Here is a 12,062-nt window from a genome sequence, read left to right on the forward strand (position 1 = left end):
ATGATATATTCTTACGCGTTATCAATTTACAATTTTTTAAATCTAATTTATGTTGTACGTAAAAATAAAAAGATGTAAAGTTATAGAATTATTTTAATAAATTAAATTAATTGAAATAATATTTATTTAAAATTAATTTAGTTAAAATTATTTGAAGATTTCGTTCTAAATATGAAAAGAACGAAAAATATTTTATAATGTTTAGTTTATAAAATTGTTTTTTATTTCTTATAAAGAGACAAGCGTTATGTATGTATTGCAATAAGACGATCATGCATATACGACGTTACATTACACACGTCGTTTTGATTTTTCTCGGCAAGTGTATGTGTCAGTCTCATGAAATATAACATCGCTGTCGAGTAAACGTCACGAATCATTTGCGTCACGCGTTACGATCGCGTTCCAAATTACGGAATAAAATGGTAATTTGCAATAATTTCGTTCGATTATTACTGCGACGATATTGTCCGACCTTTATTGATATTATGCTGTTGAATGGCAACCGTGACATTATCCGTTTTAATATGGATGTTCGGCAAATGTTTGACAAGTGTCGTCGCAAAACGCATCGAAACGAGCAGAATTTTATATGCAAATAATTAGTAGTTAATTAAATTCAACTGTTTTTAAATTTATTGAGCAATTTGATGCTATCGACATTTCATACGATCCAGTTTCCTGCATTGACATATGTCAAATATATTGATCGTCTCAAGATATATGTAAATCAATACACTGCCGTCTATTTATTTGAATCAAATTTAATTTAAATTTCATCATTATTAAATTAATATTATTACATTTTTATTGTTATTTAAAAATTAAATTAATTACGAGTCTTTATATTTTTGAATATTTATCTCTTTGTTTTATTTCTTAAATTTGGATATTGCAAAGTTACTACATATTCTTTTATATTAGACTTTTATTTGACACGTTTTTATTTTGCACTATATTCATACTAATTTTTCCAATTTTGTTACGAATGTTTTACGAACCTTTTTTTTCAAACAAAGAGAAAATTCGAGACTTTGCAGACTCTATCTTTCGATTTCCACATTTTCGATCTCATTACTTGTGTATCCTATTGGTTTACCGTTCCGCCACGTCGTCGCGGTGTAAAACCGAAAACCTCGAATACGAGCAGATTACGACGGAGCAAGGATTTCGTTAAGCCGCAAATCGGCCTCACGTTCCATCCGTTATACGTTACTTCAGTCGACAGCCAATTCAATGCTCGTAAATATCGTATTTATCGAGCAACCCAATAAAATCCGGATCATCGTTCGAGCTTGGAAGTACCCCTTCGTTTTTATCGTAAAAAATACTTTGACCTGCGTGGAACATATTTGTATTGCGTTTATTTGCTAGCACATTCGATGGCGCGCAAATAAAATGGCAAAGATTTTCTTGTTTCTGTTATCTATATTTTAATCCCGAAATTATTGCCACTATTCCATAAATCAAGTTAGCTGTATACAAGTTTTATGGCGACGAGAAACGATTTTAATTATACAAAACGTGTGTCATTAACCGTCAATTAGCTATCCGCCAGTAATCTGTATGCCCTTTTCAAAGAACTTTCAAGAACTAAGTTTTTAATCAACTCTTTATTTGGATCAGATATGAAGCAAATTATTACATTTAAAATTAAATGATTGCAGTCTGCAGTCTTTTCATTTCATGTATAACTTCGAATTTTTCATAACTTTCCTAATGTTACGCTAAAAATGAGAGCTCCCGTCTTAAGCATTTTTTTCGCAAAAGCGGATATGCGATTACAGCGAGTGGAAAGCAGGCTTTTGGGAGTATATGCCGAACGCTCCATTATTGGATTTCATACCTACAGGGCTGCGAGTTAAGAGAGTCAACTCGTGAATCTGCAAGCACTGCTGGCAGTGCTGTAAACAGATTTCCCTGACAGCATGATTGCAGCTGCATCGTCGTAAATAACGTTCCTTGCACGACCGCGAATTTTCTTTTCGTTGTGACATTATCGAGTTACGTAAAACGACGCGACATTTTGCATAACGTGGCAGAACAGTCGGAAGCGGTTCTACTGTATAAATTTCGTTAGATGGCAATATTGTAATTTATTTAATCCGATTATATCGAGAAAGATTTTTATAGACTCGATTTTTCTTTCAATATTTTTAGACAATAAATATAATACAAATTGCTTTTACATATCAAAATCTTTTATATACATACACACACGAACGTGTGTTGTGTGTATAAAATGCTTTAAAAATATAATATCCAAATGTTATGAATTTTAAGAATATTTCTATAAATAAAGATTTTATACGGTATTTTTATATATTCGACTACTTGAATATTCTGTGATAAAATCCTTTTTACTGGATTTGGGACAAAGTTGCTGATGAACGCAGCTCATTTGGATAGGTCGAAGATAAGAAACTGTGATCTCGCGAACGAAAGAAAAACGTCTCGTTTGAAGGAGCTGCGGTTTTATCTTAGCGCGGTGATATTTTAGTTTTAACGGGATACAATTGCGTCGTCGTAAAATGTAGACGCGGCGTCGTCGCGACAGTAAGCGCCACGAAAACGGGCTTTCCAAAACTATTCTTCGTCCACGCGACAACGAATCATTTCCTTGTGGGGGATGTGGAGCTCTAAATTCTCTTAAAGTCCGGACGTTCGTTGAACGAACTGCGTTTTGCTACGAACAAACGCTCTTTCACAAATAAAATGATACACTGACCTACTAAAAGCGTGCAAGAGCTGTATATTTCCGGATAGTTTATAATCCGCGATAAAAAAATTAGAATTTATAGTTGCCGTGCTTGGGAAAAAATTACGATGCTTTCTTGACATTCGCATAAGTCAAAATGTCGTCATTCCCATATTGCATATATGTTTTTATTTTTTCATGTATTAAATTGTTGCGTATGAAATGATCATTTTTTATATTTGTAAGTTAATATATAGATGAATTAAAATCGCAACTTTTTACTATTTGTGTCAGTATTTATTCTTATTTATTATTAAAATTTCAAAATTTGTCTATTTGATGAATATAAATTTTATAGATATGGAAAGCTTTTCAAAAACCGCTTTTTGTACTTTTATATAAATTCAGATTTTTAATTAGCACAAATCACGGGAGAATTTAATGATAAAATTTTGAAATTAACATAACTTTAGAAAAGTAATAAGCTAATATAAAAAAAGTAATGTTGTGTAATAAGCTAATTATAAAATAATAGTTAAAAATGAAGAGAAATTTAATGAAATGTAACTTGTGCGCCAGAACTTGCAAGAGATTAAGCAAAATATATTTCTATTATTTCTCGACAATTTAAAGTCACAGAGAAACTTACAAATCGCAAGTCATAAGCAATAGGAAGTATATACAGCATATTAATAATTTCGTAGAGAAGCAGGTGTTACTTGGAGATCGATAACATCATAAAGAGATAAACTATTTACTATGCTTTAGAGCATCAACCTCTTTCAGAATCCTCACACGAGGATACGTTAATTAGCGGTAATATTACTGGCAGGAACAATATGTCATAATGACGAGAATTAGCTAATTTAGTGATAATTAGAATCGATATAACCAGCAATGCGTGTTTAGATAGCAAATGTATGTATAATGACAAAATAGACAAAATAAACAAAAGGAGAAAAATTGGAAAAAAAAAATAAAATCAGAAGAACAAAGGACATACAGTTAATATGCAGGAAAGCATACAGTTATATCGTGTGCGAATTTTTCTTAGTTTCTGTAATGTTTGATAGTAATGGTTAACATTTTTTATTAATATGAGAACAATTGCCGGATAAGCGTAATTTAATGGAAAAAAAATAAATAGTGCAGGACTTTTAATTATATGCATCTCGTAGATTACACAGCGTACTTACGGACTTAGTGTCAGACGCATCGACTAACGAGAAAACACCACTTGGCGAGGGTGCTTAATCGTGTGCGGGATACTCGTCGCGAATGCAAACGGGCGTGCCCTCAACCCCCTTAAACGCGAGCGACGTGATATCGCAGTCGGGGTGCAGTTTTACTCCATCGCGCTCTCCGCTTCCCGTCTCTTCGTGCTGCTTTGCTCCCTTCCGCCCTGTGAACCGAACACGTCGTGATTGCACTTTCGACGATTGCGACATCGACACGAATCCAACGATCCGCGTTTTACGCAGTGACACGCTTCTTTCCCTTCCATTCGATGAGAAAACGGTTCCACCTCTCGTCGCAGCCAGTCACAGATATAAAATTTTCATTCCGACGAATATAATTAAATCTCGCATTAAAACTCTATCATAAAATACAGTTAATTAAAATTCTATTGAACAATAAGAGCTTATATAATTGTGCTACGAAAATTTAATTTATAAAAAAGTTCTTTATATATTTCGTATTAGATATTTTTAATTAAGAATTATTGGTACTTTGATATTTTTAATATGTAAAAATTATCTTTGAATTTATATGAAAAATATAGGTCAAAAAAGTTGCTAACATTAATAATATTTTCTGAAAAATTAGATTCAAATAATATTATTTTAGCAAATGTATCTTTTGTTTGTGTGTATCATAACGATTAAATTAAATCGGTGATATTACATTGATTAAATTAAATTATACTTTGCGCGTAATTTTCCAATTGTAAATTTCCTATATACCAAATATTATAGAATAGTTATTACGCCATTAGGAAATTTGATTACGTTGTAGTTTTTCAGATGTATATATTCTATTTTAGTATGTATCGCATAAACACATAGTGAACTTGTGTTATTGTTGGCAAAATTTATCTAAAATGCGCTGTTTGTGCGCTGAAAATTCGCTCGAGTTTGCGTATCATAAAAAGCTGATTGTGCAAGGAACGATAATTTATAGTTAATTGTTGGATTGAACAATATGTGTTTACGTGCGAAATTATAAAGCTGTGTTGCAACAATAATGCATGTTCACGGCATTATTGATATATGCACGAATATTTATTGATGTATGTTTCCACTCCATTACAAAATAATATGCGTTTAATGCATAATATGCGCATGTTTAAAAAACACGCAACGCGGAGAGCAGTTCTGATCGATTGAGCGTCCCTGAAAATTATTCGCTCTACGAAATGCTTGTTAGATAATTTACAACGTCTTGTAAATTCGTTATACAAAAATCGCACGATTCTTGTCCTTGTCAGGTTCTTTCTTAACTTTTATTAGTGGAATCGTTTTTTAATCGCGCTACAATGAGGTGATGGCAATAATTGAGATTTAAAATATTATATAAGGTCAAAAATATTATAGTTCGACAGAAGAATGTTTAAGCTAATTTCGGGTTGAAGCGATACTTCTTTGCGAGATATCGTCACGTTTGCATTCGTTTCAACGTCATTTTTCCGCAAAGAAAGCATTTTGTCGAACACGAGATCTGTAGAGAACTCGTCGGGCGCGTCTACGTATGCAAATATCTCTTCTACCGCAAACGTTCGGAGTAGTCTTTCGCGAGTATACTACACGACCGCGTATATTGTATGTTGTTGCAGTACTCATCAGCGAAATCGCCGAGTTTCTGCGCGCGCGTGCGAATTCCGCGTAATTCCTCTTGACGCTGACTGGATCAATTCTGCGCGAGAGAAACTTAGCGGCGTGCAGCTGCGAATGCTCGGGGCTGTGCTCCTGTTTTCGTTGAATCGGAAGTGCTGATCGCGCTGACACTCTGCCTTGCGTTGATGGGGCTGACGCCAAGTGTTAACGCTTGAACTCTCGAGACAATCTCAATTGGCGTTACATAAATTTGTTATCGTTATAAATGATGATATTTATGCCGTTGATATTAATTGCAATTGTTGGAACAAGTCTCACCGAAGTATATTACTTCCTAGGAAGAAGTTTGCAGAAGAAGGTTGATTGAAAAAAGAAAAAAAAAAATACGAAAAGATATTCGCCGGAAGCTAAAGATAGACAGTTCTAATTTTCGAGTCGTTCTTTTATTACGCATTAGACATTATATAAAATATTCGCCATATCAAAGACATATTCTCAACATTTACCGGAAGTAGGATGTAGCGCATCGCTTTAACAAGGCGAGATGCGAGATTACCGTTCGTCCGAAAGTACTCGTCATCACGGGCAAGATCGCGAGATTACGAATGTGACATGCGGGTGTTGATATATCGGCGATGCTTGCGATGCAAAGTGTCACCAGCCAGCGCAGCGCCGCAATCAGTTAAGCGCAATCCCACGCGGAAACGTTCTCGATCGACGGCGAGTAGTCAATTGTCCTCCGCTTTCTCTTCGTCCCTATTGTGGTCGACTTACGTAGCGTGGACGGCCGAACACATCTGTGTATATGTGTATATGTGGACGCGAGTGTATCGCACGTGACCGGATGCGCGTACTACCGGCTGGAATTATCGCGCCATTGTCCGCACAGTTACGCGACATAATAGCAGGATTTCTCTCCCTCGTCGCCGATACGCTCGAATCGGCAAACCGGTGCTATTCGTTGTTGCACGCGATTTTTTACGCGTCGTTATCCTCCCTATTGACGTTCCCTGGATTAAAATAACAGAGTCACGGCCGTACGAAACAAAGGGATCATTATTTTTTTCATTGCGATGATCTTCCCGAGATCGATTGCGATCGTGAACGATAGATTAAAAATAGATTAAATAGGACGTTGTGATATTTCCAAGTAATTAATGGTTAACAATTTGTAACAAGGAGTTACATGTAAATACTTCCCCACTACCTTTAAACTTTATTAGTTTTATCGGAAAGTAATTAAAAGTTACATTTATCTCACTGTAATCCTAGTCTCTACCATAAATTCTAAAAATTCGCTGCAAGAGTAAAATAATAAAAGAGTACGTCCGATGGAAAAATGTAGTAAAATATGGATATAAAATTTATATATATAATATTGATTTATGGTGAGGGTATTATAGTATTAAAAAAGTTATGGTCTCTCCTATATATATATATGTGTATAGATTACAGAACTGTATAGCGAAGTGTAAGTTAATACCGTATAGCGAGCTAAGACGTCGCTAGTCTAACCACAGTCTGACCATAGTCGTACCTCGACCACTGGCGGATTCCAATGTCCGATTACTACTGCGAACCGACCGCACAAGCGCCGGTGCGCGATATAGATTTTGCCATAACCGAGATGGGAATAGATACGGCCAAGTATAATCGTATAAGCTTCTCTTAACCGCGAAAGTTAAGGGACTGTAAATTGATTACATACTACAATGTCGGCAAAAATGTAACGAAAATTATAACTTGTCGTTTCTCTCTCGAATACGGTTTTACATGAAATAATATAGAACATTTGACATACAAAGGTGGGAAAGAGTAATATATATTATTATAATTTATTGGTTAATCTTGTATATACAATAATCGAATAATTATATAATAAAGCCACTATTGCAAACATAGAGTAAAATATAAAAATATAATTAATTATTTCCAACTGGTTAGACTAATTTACTTCATTATAAGAATCGATTTCATATCGATACCGAAATCACACACTGTATACACAAAGTAGGTGTGAAATGCAACCGCGATGAGAGAATACCCGACATATTTATGTAGAGATAGATGTGTAACAAAGCGCAGGCCAATGACGACGAGCTTGCAATTTCGTTCGACGAATCTGATAGTTGAAATGCCACAAAGACGCCGTAATGGGTGCAGCCGCTGTCATTGAAGTTCCGCGGGCGCGGATGGGCGCCAATCCAGTCCGGTCCAGGTATTCGGTCATCATTGCGGTGCCGACCGCATTCGGCTCGTGGTGACCACCGCCGAATGGCAGAGATTCGGCGATAAACTGAGAGGGAGGACCGTACTCGGGTCGTAGGAACATCAAAACCGCGCTCGCGCTCTGATGATTCACCGTAAACTACCAGACAGATGAATATGGCGACCGATCGACGACCCGTTCGTCGGTCGACGACCTCGTCGTTTACGGCCGCGCGATCACGATATCGTTGCGGTTTCCATCGGTCGCCCGCGCGCGCCTCTGCACGCGTTTCCAGCGTCTAATAAATGATGTCAATCCTGGAATACGGCCGATACTATGTGCGGTGCGGCGCGCTCGATAAATCATATGACTGCCCGGCCCCCCACGATCGTATCAAGTATTTGCAATTTGCGATATCATAACTACCCCCTCTTCCTCGCGGCCGCTTAGTACGAAATTAATTCCCCGGCCCACGATTGCAAATGATGTAGTGACCTATTTGCGCGCGCTCGCGGAACGTCAGTCTTTCTCGTTGCGCGTTAAAATCGGGATTGGCGTTTCGCGCCCATTAACTTTTGCGAGTTTGTTAATCGACGTTTTCGTATAAAGTCGGCGAACTGTAGTCGCCGTTCAAATCGGGACGAGAGTTCGAAAGTCGACTGGTTGCGAGGGAGTTAAGAGTCGGAGAGACGGAGAGCCGAGAAAATCGCGAATTGAGAGTTTTCAGTTAAGAGTTAAGAGTTAAGAGTTGAAACTTAAAAGAGTTTAGAGTCGACAGTTTGGTTTACGCGAGAACTCTTCCTTTCGAAAATTCTTCTCTTCGAAGATATATACAGATATTACGGAGTTAGCGTACAATTTTCCGCGCTTTATTTTCTCATCCGAAAATCGGCCGACGTTCGCGTCAGCGATTCTTCAGGAAACGCGATCGACGTTTCGAATGCATTGACAGAAGTCGGAGGAAAAAAAAAAAAAAGAAGAAGAGACACACGTCGCTCGTCAACTTTTTCACCGCATTTCCCGTCGATAAACGTTAAATGCAACCAGCTTGACGCGCATTACGGAAACGCATGTCAACCCGCGCGGGAACGTCAAATCGATTCTTTCGCTCTCGCATAATGCTGCGCTTCGTGCGCGATTTGACAGAGCGCTGTTTTGTCACGACTGTTCGCCACACACACATACACACGTATACATATTGTATGTATATTTTTTTTACGCACACGCTGCACGGAAAAATGAAAAGTTGGCGAGGATTCGAACATGTTTATCCCCTGGTTTCGCCACGAGCATTTCAACCGCGGTGAAATGACGGCAAAAATAGTATAGAACGCAAGATTTTGCAGTAGAATCAGCGGTAACGCGCGTACACATACATATACATATGTTTTGCGTGTATTGGTTTATGTGCGATATTTCATATGAGACATAAAAACACGAACCGCAGGTCGCTCTATTTTAAAAGCAAGAGTCACGCGTTTTATCGAGCGCTGATGGTTCTTGGATGCGCGATACAAAAGAGATGCTATGGTCTTTTTTCCTTGCTGTTTTTTGTAACGTTCGATTGAGTCTCAAATGCTGCTATTACCACGAGCTAATGCGATCTCATCTTTACTTTAGTCCGTAACTTTGAAATCCGAATCTTAATGTAATTCTGAATTAATGACATTATGTGAACGTGGCTCCTGAACTCGACGCTTACAGGAGTAATCAAATTTTAAGAACAAGCTTAGCAAGTCTGTGCGATCTAAGCCACAGAGACAAGATAATAAAACAAGACAATATGTATTTAACAGAATCATTATAATTTAGAAAATCAAATGTACAACACGTTTCTGGAAGCCTATTACATAGAATTATTATAAATTCATAATAATGCACAATTTTGAATTTATTACTGCTCGTACAGAGAGCTATTTAAATACAAAAGACACATACATTAAATATTGAATAAAATATTTTTATATATTTTTAGGAATTAATCAACATATTAAGTAAAAAAATAGAAATTCTATTTATGAATTCAATAATTACATAATATATTTCAAGCGATAACATATACGTAACATTATACATTAATTACACATTATACATAATTGTTTTATTAATAATTATATTGCTGCATTAACAAGTTTATTTTTAGAAAATTGTCATAATAGTAACAAATTCTCTGTTGTAAAAAGAATAACTTTTTTTACGACTTATCGAATCTTGGTTGTTTCTTCAGTTTTTGTTTAAATGTTGAGATCGGCGACAGTAAAATTTGATACGTTCCTCAGGAATGGGGTCAGTTTGTTTTTGTCGACCGCGTCGCCATCACCGAATGACGATCATTCTTCTCGTAACCCGGAACGATTCTCGCAACCTTCGTCATTCTTGGACGATAGCGCGCTCAACATCGTCCCCTATTTTGATTTCCCCGGAGTCATCATCGTCTTTGTCTGCGATAGTGATCACGATTCCCGTCGTATCTCCGGATCGCGTTTCGAGAGAATAAGAGAGATCCGCTTTTTCTTGACAATAAACGGACGCCACTTTCCGCTCAACATTCCTTTGAAGCGACCCTTCACCTGGCTACTCGCTTTTTGCTCTGTGCTTCTTTTTTCCTCTTTTCTTTTTTTTTTCTCATCTTTGTCTCTCTCTTCTTCTATTTGCAGGAGCTCTAACTTTCGTGGTTTTGAACTGATGAATAATCCAATTTCCGATTTTCTAAAAACGCGGTCCTTGCCGGTATAATTCGAGAAGAAAATTCCCTTCGCTGGGATGATAGGTGATCAAGAGAAAAGAATATTTTTAGTACTTTTTATATTCGGATTAAAAATGTTATTTGAAAGTTATATTTATTCTTTGTCTGCAATCAGAGGAGTCTCCCAGTGAAGTTTTTATAATTCCATTTATATTATGACAGGAATCGTTAAAAAACGTAGATTCATAAATGTTATATTTTTAATGCTTTTAAAGAAACGTTTCCATTTATTCCGTATATTTTTATTAAATAATCAGTAAGTAACAATATTTAATATATATAGTCATTTTTTCTCTCTTTCTTTTTATTTATATAATATTAATAATTTTTTTTAATTTTATTAATAATATGATGCTATTTGAAGATTTATTATACGAATTAATAAAAGTTATTTGAAGTTTTATTATACGAATTAATATAGAGAGAAAGCGAGAGATTATTATTTATAAAAAATATTGATATTTGATATAAACACTGATAGTTTGTTGAAAAAATATAATTATCTCTTAATATAAATTATTTAAAATATGCACAGAACTTATAAAACACTGTAAGAATTTATATCTTCTTGTCTAAAATTTTACTTTGCGTTTCTCACTTATAATAACTAGTACAACGATATGCATAATATGACCTAGCAGCAGAGATAGCAAAAACAGTAACAATCTTGCCATAGCAACGTCAGTGCAGGTTTACGCCTTTTTTTGCAATAAATTTTTCTCTCAAGATGTAAACGTGTAATTTGCACAAAGATATAAATTTTTCCCCAGCGGGTCACATATAGTTTGCAAGTAATTAATTAGTAGATACCGTCGCGCGCACACTATTCTCTTACGCACTCGTGTATATTAGCTCGTATATTTGTTTTTTCTTTTTTGCTTCTTTTATTCTGTCTCTCTGTTTTCTTTCCTTTCATCTCTCTTACTCTTATATCTGTGCTCCTTTTGTTCCATTAAGTGAAAACTCGTCTCTCGGTAACTCATTAATTTGATGTTGTAAAGAGAGAAAGAAAGAGGGAGCGATCCGTTTCAACAGCCGTGCGTTTCTAACTGAAATTTGTGCAGTGATATAAAATTTCTCCCGACCAATCTCAGCGAGGGATTCTTTTCTCGAGACAGTGATAGACAAATTGCATTTAAACCTTTCGTTAAAGATGAAGACATCTGAGAGAAATATCTCTTTCCACGTTTTCAACCCGGAAATTATAAATTCTTAGTACGAATATAATAATTATATATTAATAAATTGATACAATTAACACATTTAATTTTTATCTTAATATTATTAATATTTCAGATGACTATATATGATAAATATTGAAAAATTGAAACTATTAATAAGTTTTAAACATATTAAGATTGTATTTATTATTTTAATTTTACAAATTACAAGAGATATGTAAAAATTAAAAGTCAAAAATTATTCATGAATTGGGAAAACAATGTTGAGTGATTCCAATATATTTGCATGTATAAAAAAATATGTAATTAAGAATGCTAGAAAAAAGGAATTAAATTAGTATTCATAATATTGACGGGGTATTTGTAATGTTTTAATTTTTACTAAATAATATAC

At 35.4% G+C, this 12,062-nt stretch overlaps 1 protein-coding gene across 2 annotated transcripts in view; it reads left to right on the forward strand.

Annotated features, from left to right (window-relative positions):
• Positions 1-12,062, forward strand: part of LOC145934586 (nephrin) — a 223,454-nt gene that overhangs the window by 56,996 nt on the left and 154,396 nt on the right. The window lies entirely within an intron of this gene.

The sequence above is a fragment of the Prenolepis imparis genome, unplaced genomic scaffold, assembly GCF_030444845.1.
Source record: "Prenolepis imparis isolate NDT839.2.m4 unplaced genomic scaffold, iyPreImpa1.0 SCAF_3, whole genome shotgun sequence".
Lineage (NCBI taxonomy): Eukaryota > Metazoa > Arthropoda > Insecta > Hymenoptera > Formicidae > Prenolepis > Prenolepis imparis.